Genomic DNA, 25,967 nt, shown 5'->3' on the forward strand with positions numbered 1-25,967 from the left:
TTATCTCCTAATTTTCGAAAATAACATCATCAATTAATGTTTTGATTCAAAAATTTCAAGTTTGTTACTTGCTTGTTAAGAAAGATTCAAACTTTAAGTTCTAGAATCATATCTTGTGATTTCTTGTGAATCAAGTCATTAATTGAGATTTTAAAAATCAAACCTTTTTCAAAACTAATTTCAATCATATCTTTTCAAAAATATCTTCTCATCTTATCTTTTTCAAAATCATATCTTTTTCAAATATTGGATTTTAAAATATCTTTTCTAACTTCTTATCTTCTTATCTTTTCAAAATTGATTTTCAAAATTTGTTTCAACTAACTAACTAACTTTTTGTTTGTTTCTTATCTTTTTCAAAACTACCTAACTAACTCCCTCTCTCTCTAATTTTCGAAAATATCTTCCCTCTTTTTCAAAAATTCTTTTTAATTAACTAATTATTTTAATTTTTTTTATTCTTAATTTTCAAAAATTACTAACCATTTTCAAAAACAATTTTCGAAAATCACTAACTCTTTTTCAAAAATTATTTTCGAAAATTCTCTTTCTCTCTTATCTCCTTCTTTTCTTCTACTCACACAGGGACCTCTATACTGTGGTAAAAAGGACCCCTATTATTATTATTTTTCTATCCTTCTTTTTCATATGAGCAGGAGCAAGGACAAGAATATTCTTGTTGAAGCAGATCCAGAACCTGAAAGGACTCTGAAGAGGAAACTAAGAGAAGCTAAATTACAACAATCCAGCAAGCACCTTTCAGAAATTTTCGAACAAGAAGAGGAGATGGCAGCCAAAAATAATAATAATGCAAGGAGGATGCTTGGTGACTTTACTGCACCTAATTCCAATTTACATGGAAGAAGCATCTCCATCCCTACCATTGGAGCAAACAACTTTGAGCTGAAACCTCAATTAGTTTCTCTGATGCAGCAGAACTGCAAGTTTCATGGACTTCCATATGAAGATCCTTTTCAGTTCTTAACTGAATTCTTGCAGATCTGTGATACTGTTAAGACTAATGGAGTAGATCCTGAAGTCTACAGGCTCATGCTTTTCCCTTTTGCTGTGAGAGACAGAGCTAGAATATGGTTGGACTCTCAACCTAAGGATAGCCTGAACTCTTGGGATAAGCTGGTCAAGGCTTTCTTAGCCAAGTTCTTTCCTCCTCAAAAGCTGAGTAAGCTTAGAGTGGATGTTCAGACCTTCAGACAGAAAGAAGGTGAATCCCTCTATGAAGCTTGGGAGAGATACAAAGGACTGACCAAAAAGTGTCCTTCTGACATGCTTTCAGAATGGACCATCCTGGATATATTCTATGATGGTCTATCTGAATTGGCTAAAATGTCATTGGATACTTCTGCAGGTGGATCCATTCACCTAAAGAAAACGCCTGCAGAAGCTCAAGAACTCATTGACATGGTTGCTAATAACCAGTTCATGTACACTTCTGAGAGGAATCCTGTGAGTAATGGGTCGCCTCAGAAGAAGGGAGTTCTTGAAATCGATACTCTGAATGCCATACTGGCTCAGAATAAAATATTGACTCAGCAAGTCAATATGATTTCTCAGAGTCTGAATGGAATGCAAGCTGCATCCAACAATACTCAAGAGGCATCTTCTGAAGAAGAAGCTTATGATCCTGAAAACCCTGCAATAGCAGAGGTAAATTATATGGGTGAACCTTATGGAAATACATATAATCCATCATGGAGAAATCATCCAAATTTCTCATGGAAGGATCAACAAAAGCCTCAACAAGGCTTTAATAATGGTGGAAGAAATAGGTTTAAAAAATAGTAAACATTTTCCATCATCCACTCAGCAACAGACAGAGAACTCTGAACAAAATACCTCTAATTTAGCAAACTTAGTCTCTGATCTGTCCAAGGCCACTGTAAGTTTCATGAATGAAAAAAGGTCTTCCATTAGAAATTTGGAAGCACAAGTGGGCCAGCTGAGTAAAAGGATCACTGAAATCCCTCCTAGTGCTCTCCCAAGCAATACAGAAGAAAATCCAAAAGGAGAGTGCAAGGCCATTGACATAACCACCATGGCCGAACCTGTAAGGGAGGTTGAGGACGTGAATCCCAGTGAAGAAGACCTCCTGGGACGTCCAGTGATCAATAAGGAGTTTTCCTCTGAGGAACCAAAGGAATCTGAGACTCATCTAGAGACCATAGAGATTCCATTAAACTTCCTTATGCCCTTCATGAGCTCTGATGAGTATTCCTCTTCTGAAGAGAATGAGGATGTTACTGAAGAGCAAGCTGCTAAGTTTCTTGGTGCAATCATGAAGCTGAATGCCAAATTATTTGGTATTGAGACTTGGGAAGATGAACCTCCCTTGTTCTCCAATGAACTAAGTGATCTGGATCAACTGACATTGCCTAAGAAGAAACAGGATCCTGGAAAGTTCGTAATACCTTGTACCATAGGCAACATAATCTTTGAAAAGGCTCTGTGTGACCTTGGTTCAGGGATAAACCTCATGCCCCTCTCCGTAATAGAGAAACTGGGAATCTATGGGGTGCAAGCTGCTAAAATCTCATTAGAGATGGCAGACAATTCAAGAAAACAGGCTTATGGACAAGTAGAGGACGTGTTAGTAAAGGTTGAAGGCCTTTACATCCCTGCTGATTTCATAGTCCTGGATACTGGGAAGAATGATGATGAATCCATCATCCTTGGAAGACCCTTCCTAGCCACAGCAAGAGCTGTGATTGATGTTAACAGAGGAGAACTAGTCCTTCAATTGAATGAGGACTCCCTTGAGTTTAAAACTCAAGGACATCCTTCTGTAAATATGGAGAGGAAGCATAAAAAGCTTCTCTCAAAACAGAGTCAACCAGAGCCCCCACAGTCAAACTCTAAGTTTGCTGTTGGGAGGTCTCAACAATGCTCTGAACATCTGTGAGGCTCCATGAGAGCCCACTGTCAAGCTATTGACATTAAAGAAGCGCTTGTTGGGAGGCAACCCAATTTTTATTTATCTAATTTTATTTTTCTTGTTCTTTCATGTTTTATTAGGTTCATGATCATGTGGAGTCACAAAATAAATATAAAAATTGAAAATGGAATCAAAAACAGCAGAAGAAAAATCACACCCTGGAGGAAGACCTTATTGGCGTTTAAACGCCAGTAAGAAGCATCTGGCTGGCGTTCAACGCCAGAACAGAGCATGGTTCTGGCGCTGAACGCCCAAAATGGGCAGCATTTGGGCGTTTGAACGCCAGAATTGCACCCTGGAGAAGAGCTGGCGCTGAACGCCCAGAACAAGCATGGTTCTGGCGTTCAACGCCAGAAATGGGCAACAAATGGGCGTTCAATGCCCAAAACAAGCACCAATCTGGCACTGAACGCCCAGAGTTGTGTGCAAGGGCATTTTGCATGCCTAATTTGGTGCAAGGTTGTAAATCCTTGAACACCTCAGGATCTGTGGACCCCACAGGATCCCCACCTACCTCCACTCACTTCTTCTCACCCCTCTTTCACACAATCCCATAAACACTCTTCCCCAAAACTCTTCACCAATCACCTCAATCTCTCTTCCCTATCACCACTTCACCACTCACATCCATCTACTCTTCCCCATAAACCTACCTCATAAACACCACCTACCTTCAAAATTCAAAATCAATTTCCCACCCAAACCCACCCTATATGGCCGAAACCTTACCCCCCTCCCTTCCCTATATAAAGCCCTCCATTCTTCTTCATTTTTCACACAAAACAACCCTCTCTTCCCCTCCTTGTCCGAAACACATCTCTCTTTCCCTCTTCTCCATTTCTTCTTCTTCTTCATCTATTCTTTCTTCTCTTGCTCGAGGGCGAGCAATATTCTAAGTTTGGTGTGGTAAAAGCATAAGCTTTTTGTTTTTCCATTACCATTGATGGCACCTAAGACCGGAGAATCCTCTAGAAAAGGGAAAGGGAAGACAAAAGCTTCCACCTCTGAGTCATAGAAGATGGAAAGATTCATCTCCAAAGCTCATCAAGACCACTTCTATGATGTTGTGGTCAAGAAGAAGGTGATCCCCGAGGTCCCTTTCAAGCTCAAGAAGAATGAGTATCCGGAGATCCGACATGAAATCCAAAGAAGAGGTTGGGAAGTTCTAACAAACCCCATCCAACAAGTCGGCATCCTAATGGTTCAAGAGTTCTATGCCAATGCATGGATCACTAGGAACCATGATCAAAGTAAGAACCCAAACCCAAAGAATTATATTACAATGGTTCGGGGGAAATACTTAGATTTTAGTCCGGAAAATGTGAGGTTGGCGTTTAACTTGCCTATGATGCAAGGAGATGCACGCCCCTACACTAGAAGGGTCAACTTTAATCAAAGGTTGGACCAAGTCCTCATGGACATATGTGTGGAAGGAGCTCAATGGAAGATTGACTCCAAAGGCAAGCCGGTTCAATTAAGAAGACTGGACCTCAAGCCTGTGGCTAGAGGATGGTTGGAGTTCATCCAACGCTCCATCATCCCCACTAGCAACCGATATGAAGTTACTGTGGATCGGGCCATCATGATTCATAGCATCATCATTGGAGAGGAAGTAGAAGTTCATGAAGTCATCTACCTTGAATTCTACAAAATAGCCGAAAAGCCCTCTCCTGGGGCAAGGCTAGCTTTTCCTCATCTTATTTGCCATCTATGTTACTCAGCTGGAGCTTTCATAGAAGGAGACATTCCCATTGAGGAAGAGAAGCCCATCACTAAGAAAAGAATGGAGCAAGCAAGAGAGCCCATTCATGGATCTCAAGAGACGCATGAAGCTCATCACCATGAGATCCCGTAGATGCCTCAAATGCATTTTCCTCCACAAAAATATTGGGAGCAAATCAACACCTCCCTAGGAGAATTAAGTTCCAACATGGGACAATTAAGGGTGGAACATCAAGAGCACTCCATCATCCTTCATGAAATAAGAGAAGATCAAAAAGCAATGAGGGAGGAGCAACAAAGACAAGGAAGAGACATAGAAGAGCTCAAGGACATCATTGGTTCCTCAAGAAGGAAACGTCACCATCACTAAGGTGGACTCATTCCTTGTTCTTATTTTCTGTTTTTTGTTTTCTTAATGTTAAGTGCTTATCCATGTTTGTGTCTTATTACATGATCATTAGTATTTTGTAACTTTGTCTTAAAGTTATGAATGTCCTATGAATCCACCACCTCTCTTAAATAAACTTGTTTTAATTCAAAAGAACAAGAAGTACATGAGTTTCGAATTTATCCTTGAACTTAGTTTAATTATATTGATGTGGTGACAATGCTTCTTGTTTTCTGAATGAATGCCTGAACAGTGCATATGTCTTTTGAAGTTGTTGTTTTAGAATGTTAAATATGTTGGCTCTTGAAAGAATGATGACAAGGAGACATGTTATTTGATAATCTGAAAAATCATAAAAATGATTCTTGAAGCAAGAAAAAGCAGCAAAAAACAAAGCTTGCAGAAAAAAAAGAAAGAAAAAAAATAGCGAAAAAAAGAGAGAGAGAGAAAGCAAGCAGAAAAAGCCAAAAGCTCTTAAAACCAAGAGGCAAGAGCAAAAAGCCAGTAACCCTTAAAACAAAAAGGCAAGGGTAATAAAAAGGATCCCAAGGCTTTGAGCATCAGTGGATAGGAGGGCCTAAAGGAATAAAATCCTGGCCTAAACGGCTAAACCAAGCTGTCCCTAACCATGTGCTTGTGGCATGAAGGTGTCAAGTGAAAACTTGAGACTGAGCGGTTAAAGTCAAGGTCCAAAGCAAAAGAAGAGTGTGCTTAAGAACCCTGGACACCTCTAATTGGGGACTTTAGCAAAGCTGAGTCACAATCTGAAAAGGTTCACCCAATTATGTGTCTGTGGCATTTATGTATCCGGTGGTAATACTGGAAAACAAAGTGCTTAGGGCCACGGCCAAGACTCATAAAATAGCTGTGTTCAAGAATCATCATACTGAACTAGGAGAATCAATAACACTATCTGAACTCTGAGTTCCTATAGATTCCAATCATTCTGAACTTCAATGGATAAAGTGAGATGCCAAAACTATTCAAGAGGCAAAAAGCTACAAGTCCCGCTCATTTAATTGGAGCTATGTTTCATTGATAGTTTGGAATTTATAGTATATTCTCTTCTTTTTATCCTATTTAATTTTCAGTTGCTTGGGGACCAGCAACAATTTAAGTTTGGTGTTGTGATGAGCGGATAATTTATACGCTTTTTGGCATTGTTTTTAGTATAATCTAGTTACTTTTAGGGATGTTTTCATTAGTTTTTATGTTAAATTCACATTTCTGGACTTTACTATGAGCTTGTGTATTTTTTCTGTGATTTCAGGTATTTTCTGGCTGAAATTGAGGGACTTGAGCAAAAATCAGATTCAGAGGTTGAGGAAGGACTGCTAATGCTGTTGGATTCTGACCTCCCTGCACTCAAAGTGGATTTTCTGGAGCTACAAAACTCAAAATGGCACGCTTCCAATTGCGTTGGAAAGTAGACATCCAGGGCTTTCCAGAAATGCATAATAGTCCATACTTTGGCCGAGTTTAGATGACGTAAAAGGGCGTTGAACGCCAGCTCTACGCTACTGTCTGGAGTTAAACGCCAGAAACACGTTACAAACCAGAGTTGAACGCCAGAAATACGTTACAACCTGGTGTTCAACTCCAGAAAGACCCTCTGCACGTGTAACATTCAAGCTCAGCCCAAGCACACACCAAGTGGGCCCTGGAAGTAGATTTATGCATCAATTACTTACTTCTGTAAACCCTAGTAACTAGTTTAGTATAAATAGGACTTTTTACTATTGTATTAGACATCTTTGGACGCCTGGTTCTTAGATCATGAGGGCTGCCATTCGGCCATGCCTGGACCTTTCACTTATGTATTTTCAACGGTAGAGTTTCTACACTCCATAGATTAAGGTGTGGAGCTCTGCTGTTCCTCAAAGATTAATGCAAAGTACTACTGTTTTTCTATTCAATTCAACTTATTCCGCTTCTAAGATATTCATTCGCACTTCAACCTGAATGTGATGAACGTGACAATCATCATCATTCCCTATGAACGCGTGCCTGACAACCACTTCCGTTCTACCTTAGATTGAATGAGTATCTCTTGGATCTCTTAATCAGAATCTTCGTGGTATAAGCTAGATTGATGGCGGCATTCATGAGAGTCCGAAAAGTCTAAACCTTGTCTGTGGTATTCCGCGTAGGACTCTGGGATTGAATGACTGTGACGAACTTCAAACTCGCGAGTGCTGGGCGTAGTGACAGACGCAAAAGGAGGGTGAATACTATTCCAGTATGATCGAGAACCTCAGATGATTAGCCGTGCTGTGACAGAGCATTTGGACCATTTTCACAAGAGGATAGGATGCAGCCATTGGCAAGGGTGATGCCTCCAGACGATTAGCCATGCAGTGACAGCGTATCGGACCATTTTCCAGAGAGGATTAAAAGTAGCCATTGACAACGGTGATGTCCTTACATAAAGCCAGCCATGAAAAGGAGTAAGATTGATTGGATGAAGACAGCAGGAAAGCAGAGGCTCAGAGGAACGAAAGCATCTCTATACACTTATCTGAAATTCTCACCAATGATAGACATAAGTGTTTCTATCCTTATTTTCTATCTATTTATTATTTATGTTCGAAAACTCCATAACTATTTTATATCCGCCTGACTGAGATTTACAAGGTGACCATAGCTTGCTTCATACCAACAATCTCCGTGGGATCGACCCTTACTCACGTAAGGTTTATTACTTGGACGACCCAGTGTACTTGCTGGTTAGTTGTATCGAAGTTGTGAATGAAAAACGATTTATTAAGACGTGCGTACAGAGTTTCTGGCGCCGTTGCCTGAGATCACAATTTCGTGCACCAAAGCACTTACCAAAAAAGTACTCCAGGCAGGGTTTTATTGGCCAACTCTACAAAAAGAAGTCACGGAGTTTGTAAAGACATGTACACCATGTCAGAAACATGCCAACTTTCACATCGCCCCACCAGAGGAACTCATCAGCGTGACCTCACCTTGGCCATTCGCAAAATGGGGACTCGACCTTCTCGGACCCTTCCCTCAGGGATCGGGACAAGTTAAATTCCTCATAGTAGGGGTAGACTATTTCACAAAGTGGATCGAGGCAGAACCTCTAGCTAATGCCACTGCTCAAAGAAGTCAAAAATTCCTATATAGAAACATTGTCACAAGGTTCGGAGTTCGATACTCCATCACCACAGACAATGGTACTCAATTTACAGATGCAGGCTTCAGAAAGCTAGTGGCCGACCTGAACATAAAACACCAGTTCACTTCCGTAGAACATCTCCAAGCCAATGGACAAGCCGAAGCTGCCAAAAAAGTCATACTAGCGGGGCTCAAGCGAAGATTACAGGACGCAAAGGGAGCCTGGGCTGAAGAACTCCCACAGGTCCTGTGGGCGTATCGAATGACGCCGCATTCCACCACAAAGGAATCACCCTTCCGATTAGCATACGGAATAGAGGCAATGATCCCAGTGGAGATTGAAGAAGGGTCGCCTAGAGTGATCCACTATAACGAAGAAGCCAACTCCCAACTTCAAAGGGAAGAACTCGACCTACTCCCAGAAGTCCAAGAAAGAGCTCGGATCAGGGAAGAGGCATTAAAACGATGAATGGCTTTGAGATACAATCAAAGGGTGGTGCCACGAGGATTTGCTAAGAACGACCTCGTCCTAATCCGAAATGATATCGGAACAACTCGACCTAGAGAAGGAAAGCTGGCAGCAAACTGGAAGGGACCCTACCGAGTCATAGAAGTAGTTGGAAAGGGCTACTACAGACTGTCCGAACTCGATGGGCGAGAGCTTCCTAGGTTATGGCACGCCTGCAACCTAAGAAGGTACTATAGTTAGGGACGATAAAGGATCTTAGGATAAGGCGCACTCTTTTTCCTGAAAAGGTTTTTTAATGAGGCGCCAAGCCAAGACCTATAAATTGCCCGACTTAGAGGGATAAAGCTCCTACATGTATATATTTGCATTTTCTTTTGAATAAAATCTGTTCAGATCTTCTACAAATGCTCAAGACGCATTAATCTGAAACATTCATCGTCCGATTACAAAGCTACAGATCGACAGAAAGTGAAAATCAAATTCACTGCACGATCACGATAAAGACCAATAGATATGAAAACCAAATTCATTAAAAGGTCGACCAAATGAGTCTTAAACCCAATTTCTACAAAATTGGCAAAGATGAAAACAGAATAATGCAAGAAGTTATCGAAAGTGATCCCTAGAAAGGACCTGACGAGGTCTTAATAAAATGGATTGCTAAAAAATAACTTAAAGACTGACCGACGTAAAGAAGTCGGACCAGTCACAATAACCAAAGTTATAAGTAAATCCCTGGAAAGAGGTCTGGCCAACCCTATAAAAGAGGATTGCTATAACTTAGAAGAGATCGACATGACGAAGTCGGTCTCCTACAAACAAGTTATAAAAGTAATCCCTGAAAGAGACCTGAATAAGGTCCAAAAAAGAGGATTACAAAAATAACTTAGAAGGGCCCAACATGAAGAAGTTGGCCCAAAACAGAAAGTTATAAAAGTAATCCCTGAAAGAGACCTGAACAAGGTCCAAGAAAGAGGATTACAAAAATAACTTAGAAGGGCCCGACATAAAGAAGTCGGCCCAAAACATAAAGTTATAAAAGTAATCCCTGAAAGAGACCTAAACAAGGTCCAAGAAAGAGGATTACAAAAATAACTTAGAAGGGCCCGACATGAAGAAGTCGGCCCAAAACATAAAGTTATAAAAGTAATCCCTGAAAGAGACCTGAACAAGGTCCAAGAAAGAGGATTACAAAAATAACTTAGAAGGGCCCGACATGAAGAAGTCGGCCCAAAACATAAAGCTGTAAAAGTAATCCCTGAAAGAGACCTGAACAAGGTCCAAGAAAGAGGATTACAAAAATAACTTAGAAGGAACCAACACAAGGAAATCGGCCTCCCCCAAACAAGTTGCAAGAGTATTTCCTAAAATAAGACCCAACAAGGTCCAAAAGAAAGGATTACTAGAAGTAACTGAAATAACGAAGTCGGCTTCCCAAAAACCTTAAAGGTAATTACTAACGGAGACCTCACAAAGGTCCCAACAAATAGGGTTGTTAGAAATAACTTCAAAAAGCCGACATACAAGTTGGATCCAAGCAACTACAACCTCAGAGGAATCAAGCCACAAGCATGAAGGCAATCTAAAGAGGTCAGCAAAGCTCCAACACTCCGAAAAGCCTAAAAAGAAACCAAGGCAGATGCAAACAGACATGATATAAAGTTATAATAATAACAAGCTCAAGAGGCTACCAAAACCAGCCCCAAGAACTTGGAAACTATTTTGTTTTTCAAAATAAAATTGCTAAACAAGCAACCAAAAGAGTGTCAACAGTCAGCAAACATCATAAAGAGTTTAAAAGCCCACAAGCCGAGCTATCTACACAAACATTTAGAAAACTATTTATCAGAAGGCTTCTCAGTAGCTCGAGGTGAAGGAGGGCGAGTCTGAATGGGCACAACATCCACAGTCCCATCATCCCGATTCAAGATTTGATAGTCAGGATCTGACACAGGATGACCGGCCTCAGCTGAAGGAGCTGAAAAAGTCGGCACCACGGAGGCTTTGGCAGCAAGAACAGATGGAGGTTCAACATCATCATCGTCAGGGTCGTCAGGGACAATCTTGCCATCCTTTACAACATTGTCCAGGCTGAAGAGAGTAAGGTCGACCTCGGGAGCAAGAACTCGAACTTGCTCCTTCAGGTTCTCATAAGCAGCATTTACGTTGCCTACAAGGTGACCCTGGAGCTCGGCATAATCAACCCGGGCAGACTCTAACTCCTCCCTGAGACGCATCACTTCCCTGTAGGCCGTAACATAGCTATCCTTGTGCCTCAATGCGGTATCTTCAGCCAACCTCACAGAAGCCGCCAAGACAACAGAACTAGCCTTTTCGGTCTCCAACTCCTTCTACAGCTTGGTTACTTTTACTTGGAGCTCCTCCTTCAAACCCTTCATACGGTCAAAATCTTGCTTAGCCTCCTCCATAAAAGCTTTGGTAGCATGAAAAGGGAGGTCTTGGGCAGTTCGGTACAGGGCAGCTCCCATATTTACCATCTTGACGCTACTCCGAGTAATAAAATCCAAGTGGCGAAGGAGAGAGACATCGTCGGTAGGAATGGTACCGTAAGGACCAATCTGCTGATTGGCAAACTCAACCGCGTCAAAGTCAGGGGCATCAAGGTTGAAAGGATCAGTTGTTTTTTGTTTTTTGTTTGGAGGAGCACCATAAGTAGCAACAGAAACTTGAGGAGGATCAGCCAAACGAATTCGGGGAGTAGGGATTACCTTCCCACCCCCGGCGAGCTCGGTACGGCCGGCTTCGATTGAACCTGAGATGATCCCTCACCGGCCGCCTTAGCCGAGACATTTTGAGCTACAGTATCTTTTCTTACCCTCTTAAAGGCCTTCATGGATTCATTATTCTTAATCATCTCTGCAAATAAAACACAACAGCGGAAAACCAAGTTATGAATCATAAAAGAGCTTACAAGAGATACAATTGACAAAACAATCAAAACCAAAAATTGACCACTACCCAGCCCAACTCGGAGGAAAGAGGGGTTGGCTAAAAATTTCTTGGTGTCGAGATAGGGAGGCTGCCTCCAGTTTTCTTCCAGCACAGACACAAAAGCTTGCTCAGCCTCATCTAACATCTCCCACGTATATTTAGACACCATTACGTTCTTTTGCCATTCCAAAGGAAAGGCGGGCTCATCATTTTCATCCAGAAAAAAGGGCCGAGCTCCTTCAACAGCTCGGACCCTAAAAAAGTAATTCTTGAAGTCACGAAAAGATTCATCAAACATGGAAAAAACCTTTTTTCCCTGGGAAGCTCGGAAAGAAACCCAAGCGGCTTTCTTCTTAACCACCCCAAGCTTTGTCAAAACAAAGAGATAAAATAAAAGGGATTGTGAAGCAGGGATGCCAAACTCATGACACAACAACTGAAAGATTTTGATAAAACCCTAGGAGTTGGGGTGAAGCTGGGATGGAGCTACATTACAAGACCATAATAGGTTGGTCTCAAAGGGGGTAAAAGGAAGAGTAATATTCATTTGACTAAAAAAGAAGTCGTACGCATAGAAAAAGGGGCGCTCTTCAACAATTCGGGTAGAAAAACAAACCCTTTCCTCAGAATCGGGAGGTACAAGCTCATAGTTCTTTTCCTCACTACCACTACTACAAACCCTATGAAATTGCCTAAGCTACTAACAAAACTCGGAATCAACCAAAGAAACACACAAAAGAACCATCGAATCCACCCAATCAGCCATGTCCTCAGGGACTTGGGAAGATGTCTCAACAATGTTCTTACGAGAAGACATGAGGTCAACTAGTCCTACAGCAAGAAAGAAGAAAATAGATTACTAACCCAAACATCTCGGACAAATTCAAAATCAACTCATAGCAGAACATGACTCAAGCATACAAACTGGTAAAAGGAAAACCCCAAGACAAGGTCCAGGGGCATCCTTTGGAGGCAGTGACAGAGTAAGGACTCAGGAAAAATCTACGAGGATAACATCTTGACAAAATCCTCGACGAAGAAAAAACCCCCCTTCAAGACAAACAACAACACGAAGAGAAAGACAAAGCAAATATAAAAAAGAGTGTAATCTACTACAAAGTCTGTCAGTAAAGAAAGCTACAAAAGGCGCAGTCTTTTTCAAAAGATTATCAAGTAGTTCATCGACCCAAAATTCCAAAATACGAAGGCGACAGTCAGAAACAGTAAGCAAACATGCAAACAAACAAAACCTCAATCACCAGAAGAAATGCCAGAAACATGCATCACAACCACAAATTGAGCATAACAACACAAAAAAGGTTTAGACTTTCCAGCATGCATTTCAAACGAAAAATCAAAGCTTTATCAAAAAACCGAAGGTAAAACAACGAAAGAAGTAAAGAAGCAGAAAGTAGAAACCAAACCTGGAGAAAGGAGGCTCTGAAGAAAGCTGAAAGCCAGAGCAAGGAAGTTGCGGAAATCGTCTCTCAAGCAAAGCACCAACAAAGTACCAAGACAAAGCGTCGCAGAGAAAAACGAGGCGAAATAGAAAAACAGAGAGAAAAGAGGGGAAGTTACAGAAAAGAGGAAACCGTTTCTTGAATGCAAAATTCAAAATAAAAGAGCCAAGAGAAACGGAGCATTAAAAATGCATTAATGAGGGCATTAAACCCTCGCACATTCCCAAAGACTAGGATGCTAATACAAAAGCGCGCGCTTTCAGAGGAAACAAAAGAAGAAATGTTCTGCATTCAAAAAAGAACTCTACAAAGATAAAATTGATAAAATGCTCGAGTTCGGCTTCACCAGAGAAGGATCGAAGTCCTAAAACTAAGACTCGACCTCCGAAAGAAAGACCGAGCTCGAGCAGGGGCACTGTTCATACCCTGGGTCGAGCTATCCGACCCGGGATGATTAGCGACAAAGGGACCGACCTCTTCAGGTCAGACTATCCGACCTCTTCCTAAAGAGCTCAGCCAAATCGACAGGAAAGCCCAAAAAGGGCCCAACTCAAGGAATACGACCCAGATCCAAAGGCAGCCCAAGCCTATAGAGATAAGGGCGGTTCCCTTGAAGATAAGTTGACCTCACTCAAAGATAAGATAAGATAAAAATAACTAACTTATCTTATCTAAGAAGGTCACTCCACACTATTATAAATACACTGGAGCACCCAGGTATAACTCATACTCTGATTCTACAAAAAACCTGCTTAATACCCTTGCTAACTTAAGCATCGGAGTCCCTTGCAGGTACCCCCACCCTCCGGTGACGAAGGATCAGCAGCATAGCCAGTCCACAAGTCGGATACAACAGCTCTGGCCGCCCTCACCAGCCGGACACGTCATCTCTGACCAGTACAGAAGATCTCGTCCGAGATCGACCTACAGTTTCAGGTAACCCTCGGAACAGCAACCTAGGTAAAGAAGCTTCTAAGGGTCTTGACAAAGCGTATTCAACTCCCGTCCTCCGGTTTCTAAGGATCTCCACCTCCTCACAAGATCTCTTAATCTCAATCCTTTGTTCACCAACTTTATCTAAGCCTTTTTCCTTACTCAAATCATAAATGGGAGAGTGAGAGAATTTTACCTCCACGATGCGTTCACATCCCATGGGAGAAGGTTCTTTATGCTCAAAGGATTCTTCACCACTAAGACTTGATGCTTGATCTTCATCACCAAGGGAACTCAATTCTTGCTCTATCCCATCCAAGTCTTCATATGGAATATGCCTTAGAGGTTGTGCACATTCCTCCTTAGCATCAAATTCAATCTTCTTGGAGGGGTTTTCTTCAACTATAGATTCCCAAGGTAGTTCTGCATCTCCCAAGTCTTCAACCACTTCTTTCTTGTCTTTGGTGCATGAATTGTAAATCACACTTTTCACAACTCGTACCACTAACCAGCAAGTGCACTGGGTTATCCAAGTAATACCTTACATGAGTAAGGGTCGATCCCACGGAGATTGTTGGCTTGAAGCAAGCTATGGTTATTTTGTAATTCTTAGTCAGAAAATTAATAATAAAAATGGTTGGGTTTATGAAAAGTAATTAACATAAAATAAATAATACTTATTATGCAATAATGGAGAACAGATTGAGGCTTTGGAGATGCTCTGTCTTCTGAATCTCAACTTTCCTACTGTCTTCTTATTCACGCACGCATGTCTCCTTCCATGGCAAGCTGTATGTTGGTGGTTTACCGTTGTCAATGGCTACCATCCATCCTCTCAGTGAAAATGGTCCAAATGCGCTGTCACCGCATCGCTAATCATCTGTCGATTCTCACTCATGTTGGAATAGAATCCGTTGATTCTTTTGCGTCTGTCATTACGCCCAACACTCACGAATTTGAAGCTCGTCACACTCATCCCTTCCAGATCCTACTCAGAATACCACAGACAAGGTTTAGACTTTTCGGATCTCAGGAATGGCCGCCAATAATTCTAACCTGTACCACGAAGACTTTGATCATGAACCAGGAGGCTAAGAGATACACACTCAAGCTAGTGCAAATAGAACGGAGGTGGTTGTCAGGCACATGTTCATAGGTGAGAATGATGATGAGTGTCACGGATCATCACATTCATCAGGGTGAAGTGTGAGTGAATATCTTAGAATAAAAACAAGCGTGATTGAATGAAAAACAGTAGTAATTGCATTAATTCATCGAAACACAACAGAGCTTCTCACCCCCAACCATGGGGTTTAGAGACTCATGCCATCAGAAATACAATGTGAAGTGTAAAAATGTCATGAGATACATAGTAAGTCTCTAAAAGTAGTTTTTATACTAAACTAGTGACATAGGTTTACAGAAAATGAGTAAACTGAGATAGATAGTGCAGAAATCCACTTCCAGAGCCCACTTGGTGTGTGCTTGGGCTGAGCATTGAGCTTCACACGTGTAGAGGCTTCTCTTGGAGTTAAACGCCAGGTTGCAGCTTGTTTGTGGCGTTTAACTCTGGTTTGTAACCTGTTTCTGGCGTTTAACTTCAGAATAGGGCAGGAAGTTGGCGTTTAAACGCCAGTTTGCGTCATCAAAACTCGGGCAAATTATAGACTATTATATATTGCTGGAAAGCCCTGGATGTCTACTTTCCAATGAAATTGAGAGCGTGCCAATTGGGTTTCTGTAGCTCTAGAAAATCCATTTCGAGTGCAGGGAGGTCAGAATCCAACAGCATCTGCAGTCCTTTTTCAGCCTCTGAATCAGATTTTTGCTCAAGTCCCTCAATTTCAGCCAGAAAATACCTGAAATCATAGAAAAACACACAAACTTATAGTAAAGTCCAAAAATATGAATTTTGCTTAAAAACTAACTAAAACATACTAAAAACTACTTAAAAACAATGCCAAAAAGCGTATAAATTATCCGCTCATCACAACACCAAACTTAAATTGTTGCTTGTCCCCAAGCAACTGAAAATCAAATAGGATAAAAAAAGAGAATATACTATAAATTCCAAAATACCAATGAAACTTAGCTCCAATTAGATGAGCGGGACTAGTAGTTTTTTGCCTCTGAACAGTTTTGGCATCTCACTTTATCCTTTGAAGTTCAGAATGATTGGCATCTATAGGAACTCAGAATTTAGATAGTGTTATTGATTCTCCTAGTTCAGTATGTTGATTCTTGAACACAGCTACTTTATGAGTCTTGGCCGTGGCCCTAAGCACTTTGTTTTCCAGTATTACCACCGGATACATAAATGCCACAGACACATAACTGGGTGAACCTTTTCAGATTGTGACTCAGCTTTGCTAGAGTCCCAATTAGAGGTGTCCAGGGTTCTTAAGCACACTCTTTTCGCTTTGCATCATGACTTTAACCGCTCAGTCTCAAGCTTTTCACTTGACACCTTCACGCCACAAGCACATGGTTAGGGACAGCTTGGTTTAGCCGCTTAGGCCGGGATTTTATTCCTTTGGGCCCTCCTATCCATTAATTCTCAAAGTCTTGGATCTTTTTTATTACCCTTGCCTTTTGGTTTAAAGGGTTACTGGCTTTTTGCTCTTGCCTTTTGGTTTAAAGAGCTATTGGCTTTTTCTGCTTGCTTTTTCTTTTTCTTTCTATAATTTTTTTTTCGCCATTTTTTTTCACAAGCTTTCTCTATTCACTACTTTTTCTTGCTTCAAGAATCAATTTTATGATTTTTCAGATTATCAAATAACATTTCTCCTTTTTCATCATTCTTTCAAGAGCCAACAATTTTAACATTCATAAACAACAAATTCAAAAATATGCATTGTTCAGGCATTCATTTAGAAAACAAAAAGTATTGTCACCACATCAACATAATTAAACTAATTTCAAGGATGAATTCAAAATTCATGTACTTCTTGTTCTTTTGTGATTAAAACATTTTTCATTTAAGAGAGGTGATGGATTCATATGACATTCATAGCTTTAAGACATAGACACTTGAACACTAATGATCATGTAATAAAGACACAAACATGAATAAACATAGAGCATAGTGAAAGAAAAATAGAAAAATAAAGAACAAGGGAATTAAAGAACAGGTCCACCTTAGTGATGGCGGCTAGTTCTTCCTCTTGAAGATCCAATGGAATGCTTGAGCTCCTCTATGTCTCTTCCTTGCCTTTGTTGTTCCTCTCTCATGACTCTTTGATCTTCTCTAATTTCATGGAGGAGGATGGAATGCTCTTGGTGCTCCACCCTTAGTTGTCCCATGTTGGAACTTAATTCTCCTAGGGAGGTGTTAATTTGCTCCCAATAGTTTTGTGGAGGAAAGTACATCCCTTGAGGCATCTCAGGGATTTCATGATGAGAAACTTCCTCATGCTCTTGTTGAGGTCCATGAGTGGGCTCTCTTGTTTGCTCCATCCTTTTTCTAGTGATGAGCTTTTGAGATGAATCTCTCCATCTCCCATGACTCGGAGGTGGAAGCACTTGCCTTCCATTTCCTCTTTCTAGAGGTTTCTCCGGCCTTAGGTGCCATTAATGATTATGGAAAAAAACAAAAAAGCTGAGCTTTTCCACACCAAACTTAAAAGGTTTGCTCGTTCTCGAGCAAAAGAAGAAAGAAAGGAGGAGAAGAAGAAGGGATAGAGGAGATGGAGGTGTGTGAATTGTTCGGTCAAGGGGGGTTTTAGGTGGTTATGATGTGTGTAAAAGAAGGAGTGATGGTTTGAATTTGAGTGGGTGGGTGATGGTTTTGGAGGAGTAATGGAGGTGATTGGTAGAGGTTATTTGGGGAAGAATGTTATGGAAAGGTGTGAAGAGGAGAGAAGAAGAGGTGGTGTAGGTGGGGATCCTGTGGGGTCCACAGATCCTGAGGGGTCAAGGACTTATCATCCCTGCTCCATTTAGGCGTGCAAAACGCCCTTAGAGTGCAATCCTGGCATTTAATGCCAGACTGTTGCTTGTTTCTGGCGTTAAATGCTAGCTTTTCTCCCTTTATTGGCATTTAATGCCAAGTTGGTGCTTGTTTATGGTGTTAAACGCCATCTTGATGCTTCTTTCTAGCATAAAACGCTAGTCTGATGCTTCTTACTGGCGTTTAAACGCCAGTAAGCTCTTCCTCCAGGGTGAGCTGTTTTTAATGATGTTTTTGATTTTGCTCTGATTTTTGTGACTCCACATGATCATCATCCTAAAGAAAACATAAAATAAAAATAGAAAATAGAAAATTAACATAGATAAGTAAAAATTGGGTTGCCTCCCAATAAGCGCTTCTTTATTGTCTTTAGCTGGACCTTACTGAGCTTTTAATCTAGTCTCAGCTTTGAGCATTCTTGCTCAACATTGCCTCCCAATAATGCTTGACTCTCTGTCCATTAACAATGAACTTCTTATTAGAATCAATGTCTTGAAGCTCCACGTAGTCATATGGTGACACACTTGTAATCACATATGGTCCCCTCCACCGGGATTTCAGTTTCCCGGAGAATAATCTGAGCCTAGAGTTAAACAGCAGAACCTTTTGTCCTGGTTCAAAGACTCTGGATGATAGTTTCTTATCATGCCACCTTTTTGCTTTCTCCTTGTAAATTTTTGCATTTTCGAAAGCATTGAGTCTGAATTCCTCTAGCTCATTTAACTGGAGTAATCTCTTCTCTCCAGCTAACTTAGCATCCAGGTTTAGAAATCTGGTTGCCCAGTAGGCCTTATGCTCCAGTTTCACGGGCAGATGACAGGCCTTGCCATACACAAGCTGGTATAGAGAGGTTCCTATAGGAGTCTTGAATGCTGTTCTGTATGCCCACAGAGCATCATCCAAGCTTTTTCCCCAATCCCTTCTACGGGTAATTACAGTCCGTTCCAGGATTCTTTTTAGTTCTCTATTAGAGACTTTAGCTTGCCCATTTATCTGTGGATGATATGGATTTTCTACTTTGTGGCTAATTCCATATCGAAGCATAGCAGAGTAAAGCTGTTTATTGCAGAAATAAGTGCCTCCATCATTGATTAGTACTCTAGGGACACCAAACCTACTGAAGATATGTTTCATGAGGAACTTTAGCACTGTCTTAGTATCATTAGTGGGTGTTGCAATTGCCTCTACCCAATTAGATACATAGTCTACTGCCACCAGAATATACGTGTTTAAGTATGATGGTGGGAAAGGCCCCATGAAGTCAATACCCCATACATCAAACAACTCAATCTCCAATATCCCTTGTTGAGGCATGGTGTAACCATGAGGCAGATTACCAGCTCTCTGGCAACTGTCACAGTTACGTACAAACTCTCGGGAGTCTCTATAGAGAGTAGGCCAGTAGAAGCCACATTGGAGAACCTTGGTGGTTGTTCGCTCACCTCCGAAATGGCCTCCATATTGTGATCCATGGCAATGCCATAAGATCTTGTGTGCCTCTTCCTTTGGCACACATCTACGGATTATTTCGTCTGCACATCTCTTAAAGAGATATGGTTCATCCCATATGTAGTACTTTGCATTAGAAATCAATTTCTTTATTTGCTGCCTGCTGTACTCTTTGGGTATGAATCTTACAGCTTTATAGTTTGCAATGTCTGCAAACCATGGTGTTTCCTGAATGGTAAATAATTGCTCATCCGAAAAGGTTTCAGAGATCTCAATAGAAGGGGGGACGCCCCTTCTACTGGTTCTATCCGGGACAGATGATCAGCCACTTAGTTTTCTGTCCCTTTTCTGTCTCTTATTTCTATATCAAACTCTTGCAGAAGCAATACCCATCTTATGAGCCTGGGTTTTGAATCCTGCTTTGTGAGTAGATATTTAAGAACAGCATGGTCAGTTTACACAATCACTTTTGATCCTACTAAGTATGATCTAAACTTGTCAATGGCATAAACCACTGCAAGCAATTCTTTTTCTGTGGTTGTGTAATTTTTCTGGGCATCATTTAAAACACGGCTAGCATAATAAATGACATGCAGAAGATTGTTATGCCTTAATGGCATGGTCACTGGCATCACACATTAGTTCGAATGGTAATGTCCATTCTGGTGCAGAAATAACTGGTGCTATGACCAGCTTAGCTTTCAGAGTTTCAAATGCTTACAGACACTCTGTGTCAAACACAAAATGGTGTGTCAGCAGCTAGCAGATTGCTCAGAGGTTTTGCAATTTTTGAAAAATCTTTTATAAACCTCCTATAGAATCCTGCGTGCCCCAGAAAGCTTCTGATTGCCTTAAGATTGGCAGGTGGTGGTAATTTTTCAATTACTTCCACTTTAGCTTGATCCACCTCTATTCCCTTGTTTGAAATTTTATGCCCAAGGACAATTCCTTCAGTCACCATAAAGTGACATTTTTCCCAGTTTAAAACTAGGTTGGTCTCTTGGCATCTTTTCAGAACAAGTGCTAAATGGTCAAGGCAGGAGCTGAATGAGTCTCCAAATACTGAAAAGTCATCCATGAAGACTTCCAGAAACTTCTCTACCATATCAGAGAAGATAGAGAGCATGCACCTCTGAAAGGTTGCAGGTGCATTGCACAGACCAAAAGGCATCCTTCTGTAGGCAATCACTCCAGAAGGGCATGTGAATGCTGTTTTCTCTTGGTCCTGAGGATCTACTGCAATTTGGTTGTAACCTGAATAGCCATCCAAAAAGCAGTAATATTCATGACCTGCTAGTCTCTCTAGCATCTGGTCTATGAATGGTAAAAGAAAGTGATCCTTCTTGGTGGCTATATTGAGCCTTCTGTAATCAATACACATACGCCACCCTGTAACTGTTCTTGTAGGAACCAGTTCATTCTTTTCGTTATGAACCACTGTCATGCCTCCCTTCTTAGGGACAACTTGGACAGGGCTCACCCAGGGGCTATCAGAAATAGGATAAATGATCCCAGCCTCTAGTAAATTAGTGACCTCCTTCTGCACCACCTCCTTCATGGCTAGATTCAGCCACCTCTGTGGTTGAACCACTGGCTTAGCATCATCCTCCAATAGGATCTTGTGCATGCATCTAGCTGGGCTTATGCACTTAAGGTCACTTATGGACCACCCAAGAGCTGTCTTGTGTGTCCTTAGCACTTGAAGTAGTGCTTTCTCTTCCTGTGGATTCAAAGCAGAGCTTATGATCATCGGAAAAGTGTCACCTTCTCCCAGAAATGCATATTTCAAGGATGGTGGTAGTGGTTTGAGCTCGGGTTTAGAAGGTTTCTCCTCTTCCTGAGGAATTTTTAGAGGCTCTTTTATTTCCTCTGATTCCTCCAAATCAGGCTGAACATCTTTAAAGATGTCCTCTAGCTCTGATTCGAGACTCTCAGCCATGTTGATCTCCTCTACCAGGGAGTCAATAATATCAACATGCATGCAGTCTTTTGATGTGTCTGGATGCTTCATTGCCTCAACAGCATTCAGCCTGAACTCATCCTCATTGACTCTCAAGGTCACTTCCCCTTTTTGGACATCAATGAGGGTTCATCCAGTTGCTAGGAAAGGTCGTCCTAGGATGAGAGTTGCACTATTGTGCTCCTCCATTTCCAGCACTACAAAGTCAGTGGGAAAGGCAAATGGCCCAATGATGCACGGAAACTTGTCTCTCAACAATTTTCCTTCGGCAAGTATACCGAATTGTCGTCAAGTAAAAACTCACAATAGAGTGAGGTCGAATCCCACAGGGATTGATTGGTCAAGCAACTTTAATTGGAAGAATGTTCTAGTTAAGCTAAGCAGAATTTGGTTTGAGAAGTGCAGGAAATTAAATGGCTGGAAAGTAAATATCAGAAAATGTAAATGCTGGAAGTAAAGAGCTGAAAATAAATGGCAGAAAGTAAATTGCAGAATTGTAAATGGGAATGGGGAAGATGCTCATAAAAGTAAATTGCAGAAATTAAAGAGAATGGGTAAGATCAGAATGGGGAATTCATTGGGTTTAGGAGATGTTGTATTCTCCGGATCAAGTATTTTCATCTCTTCCTCAATCAATGCGTTCATTGATCTCATTGGCAATCTTAAGTGATCGAATTACAATTCCTTGTAATTCAATCTCTCAAATCTTGATCAATAGCCAATTCCTTGGTCAATTGCTCATGAGAAGAGATGAAGTATGGTCACTGATTATACCACATGCATTCCCAAATCAAGTGTTGGTAGAATTATAGTCACCATATCCTTCCAACCCCAATTTGGTCCAACATGAGAAAGCATTTCTAGCATGATCTCTTCATTCCTCTTCCAAGGTTCAAAAGAGATCCAAGTATGAATAGCTTCTTTTCCAAGATAACTACCCAATTGGATGAAGATTGAAATCTTTCTAGTAAAATCAAGAGAAAAGATAAAAGAAGAGTAATGAAAACTAATATTGATCCATCAAATTACAACAGAGCTCCTTAACCCAATGAAAGGGGTTTAGTTGTTCATAGCTCTGGAAATGGAAAACAGAGATGGAAAATACATTATGAAAAGTAGACTAGAAGTGCAGAGAAAGTAAAATTATACAGAGAGTAGTTCTCAAATTTCCCACTCCCCCAAAAGCTCCTTCTCTAATTCAAAACTACCCCTATATATACTACTCTTCTGATCTTCTAGTTAGTTCTTCAAGTCTTGGATATGGGCCTTTGGATCTTGAGTTTGAAGCAGTTACCCTCTTCAGTGGGCTTAGCTTTACTTGCAGAGAGAAAGTGTGAAGTAGGTAGGGTGTTTAGCTTAGGACGTTAGTGGCGTTAACGTTAAGTGAGAGTGTGGACTCGAGAACGTTAGTGACAATCACCTTTTTCACTAACGTTCCTAACCAAGGATGATCCACGTTAACTTCAACGTTAGTGGCACCAGCGTGACCACTAACGTTGCCTCTTGGTCCTTCGCACACGTTATTGGGACTCACCTTTTCCAATAACGTTGAGAGTCCTCCCTTCCCCTACGGTAGAGTCCACGTTAACTTAGTTAACGTGGCTCTCAACGTAAGCTTGCCAATTCTTCGAGAACGTTAGTGACACTTACCTTTGTCACTAACGTTCCATGATTCCCCTACTCTCCACGTTAGAATCCATGTTAACTAAGTTAACGTGGCTTCTAACGTGGTGATGATAGCCATCTCCAACGTTATTGACAAAGGTGAGTGTCACTAACGTTGGCTCATCATCCTTCCCTCCACATTAGCTTCCACGTTAACTAAGTTAACGTGGGAGTTAACGTGGCTCATATTGGTTCATTGTGGCTCCTTCCAACGTTAGTGACAAAGGTGAGTGTCACTAACGTTGGCGATTGTTTGCTTTCTTCTACGTTAGCTTCCACGTTAACTAAGTTAACGTGGGAGTTAACGTAGCTCAAAGTGGCTTAGTCCAACGTTAGTGATAATGGTGAGTGTCACTAACGTTGGCCATTCTTTTGCTTCCCAACGTTAGAGTCCACGTTAACTAAGTTAATGTGGAAGCTAATGTGGCCAATATGAGCTTGGTCCAACGTTAGTGACAAAGGTGAGTGTCACTAACGTTGGCTCTACTTTTTTTCTTCCACGTTAGAGTTCACGTTAACTTAGTTAACGTGACTCTTAACGTGGGCTATGATGGCTTCGAGGACGTTATTGGCGATTACTTTTCTCATTAACGTTGCAAGCTAGCTCCCATTCCACGTTAGTGGTCACGTTAGTTAGACTAACGTGGCTGCTAACGTGGTTCTTTCTTGCTTCCTTTGTCCTGAAATCAAGCAATAAAGTGCATCAAAGTTCTAATCCACATCATGAGACATGCATCATCTAATTTGTCATATAATTCATGCATAATTCTCATGAAATCATGTAAAGTGCACCATATTTGCTTGAATCAAGATGTAAGTGAAATTCTACCCAAAACTTGCTTATTTCCTAAGAAAATGCATGAAACTATCCTAAAACAGTAAAGAAAAGGTCAGTGAAACTGGTCAAAATTCCCCGGCTTCAGAACACCAAACTTAAAGCTTGCGTGTCCTGATGAGCGGATAATTTATACGCTTTTTGACATTGTTTTTAGTATGTTTTTAGTAGGATCTAGTTACTTTTAGGGATGTTTTTAATAGATTTTGTGTTAAATTCACATTTCTGGACTTTACTATGAGTTTGTGTGTTTTTCTGTGATTTCAGGTATTTTCTGGCTGAAATTGAGGGACTTGAGCAGAAATCAGATTCAGAGGTTGAAAAAGGACTGCTGATGCTGTTGGATTCTGACCTCCCTGCACTCAAAGTGGATTTTCTGGAGCTACAGAACTCGAAATGGCGCGCTTCCAATTGCGTTGGAAAGTAGACATCCAGGGATTTCCAGCAATATATAATAGTCCATACTTTGGCCAATAATTGACGACGTAAACTGGCGTTCAACACCAGCTTTCTACCCAAATCTGGCGTCCAGCGCCAGAAAAGGATCCAAAACCATAGTTGAACGCCCAAACTGGCACAAAAACTGGCGTTCAACTCCACAATTGGCCTCTGCATGTGCAACACTTAAGCTCAGCCCAAACACACACCAAGTGGGCCCCGGAAGTGGATTTATACATCAAATACTTACTCATGTAAACCCTAGTAGCTAGTTTATTATAAATAGGACCTCTTACTATTGTATTAAGCATCTTTGGATTACCTTATGATCCTTTGATCACGTTTTGGGGGCTGGCCATCTCGGCCATGCCTGGACCTTCACTTATGTATTTTCATACGGTAGAGTTTCTACACTCCATAGATTAAGGTGTGGAGCTCTGCTGTTCCTCAAAGATTAATGCAAAGTACTACTGTTTTCTATTCAATTCTTCTTATTTCTCTTCTAAGATATCCATTCGTACCCAAGAACGTGATGAAGGTGATGATTATGTGTGACGCTCATCATCCTTCTCCCTTATGAACGCGTGCCTGACAAACACTTCTGTTCTACATGAATTAAGCTAGAATGAATATCTCTTAGATCTCCCAACCAGAATCTTCGTGGCGTAAGCTAGAATGATGGCGGCATTCAAGAGAATCCGGAAGGTCTAAACCTTGTCTGTGGTATTCCGAGTAGGATTCAATGATTGAATGACTGTGACGAGCTCCGAACTCGCGATTGTAGGGCGTTAGTGACAGACGCAAAAGGATAGTAAATCCTATTCCGGCATGATCGAGAACCGACAGATGAATAGCCGCGCCGTGACAGGGTGCGTGAGCATATTATTCACTGAGAGGATAAGATGAAGCCATTGACAAGGGTGATGCCTCCAGACGATTAGCCGTGCCGTGACAAGGCATTGGATCATTTTCCCGTGAGATGACCGAAAGTAGCCATTGACAGTGGTGATGTATCACATAAAGCCAGCCATGGAAAGGAGTAAGACTGATTGGATGAAGATAGCAGGAAAGCAGAGGTTCAGAGGAACGAAAAGCATCTCCATTCGCTTATCTGAAATTCCTACCAATGATTTACATAAGTACCTCTATCCCTATTCTATTATTTATTATTCGAAAACACCATTATCACTTTATATCTGCCTGACTGAGATTTACAAGGTGACCATAGCTTGCTTCATACCAACAATCTCTGTGGGATTCGACCCTTACTCACGTAAGGTATTACTTGGACGACCCAGTGCACTTGCTGGTTAGTTGTATCGAAGTTGTGACAGACAATAAAACTAGATCAGAGCACCAGGTCTTTGAATCCATGGATATGTATCACAATTTCGTGCACCAAGTTTTTGGCGCCGTTGCCGGGAATTGTTTGAGTTTGGACAACTGACGGTTCATCTTGTTGCTCAGATTAGGTAATTTTCTTTTTATTTTATTTTCAAAAATTTTTCAAAAATATTTCTAAAAAGTTTCTCATCTGTTTTCGAAAAAAAATAATAACAATATTTTCAAAAAAAAAAAATATGTTTTCAAAAATAAATTATTCTATGGTTTCAGAATTTTTAAGAATGAATTCTAGCGTTTCATGAAGCATGTTGAAGCCTGGCTGGCTGT

General features: G+C 41.0%; 1 non-coding gene across 1 annotated transcript; it reads right to left on the bottom strand.

The window, feature by feature from the left end:
* Window positions 1-1,182: 1,182 nt before the first annotated feature.
* On the bottom strand, window positions 1,183-1,290 carry LOC112753794 (small nucleolar RNA R71). Its single transcript, XR_003178160.1, has one exon. It is a non-coding gene; the product is annotated as a small nucleolar RNA R71 (small nucleolar RNA).
* Between the last annotated feature and the right edge of the window lie 24,677 nt (window positions 1,291-25,967).

Source organism: Arachis hypogaea, chromosome 15 (assembly GCF_003086295.3).
Source record: "Arachis hypogaea cultivar Tifrunner chromosome 15, arahy.Tifrunner.gnm2.J5K5, whole genome shotgun sequence".
NCBI lineage: Eukaryota > Viridiplantae > Streptophyta > Magnoliopsida > Fabales > Fabaceae > Arachis > Arachis hypogaea.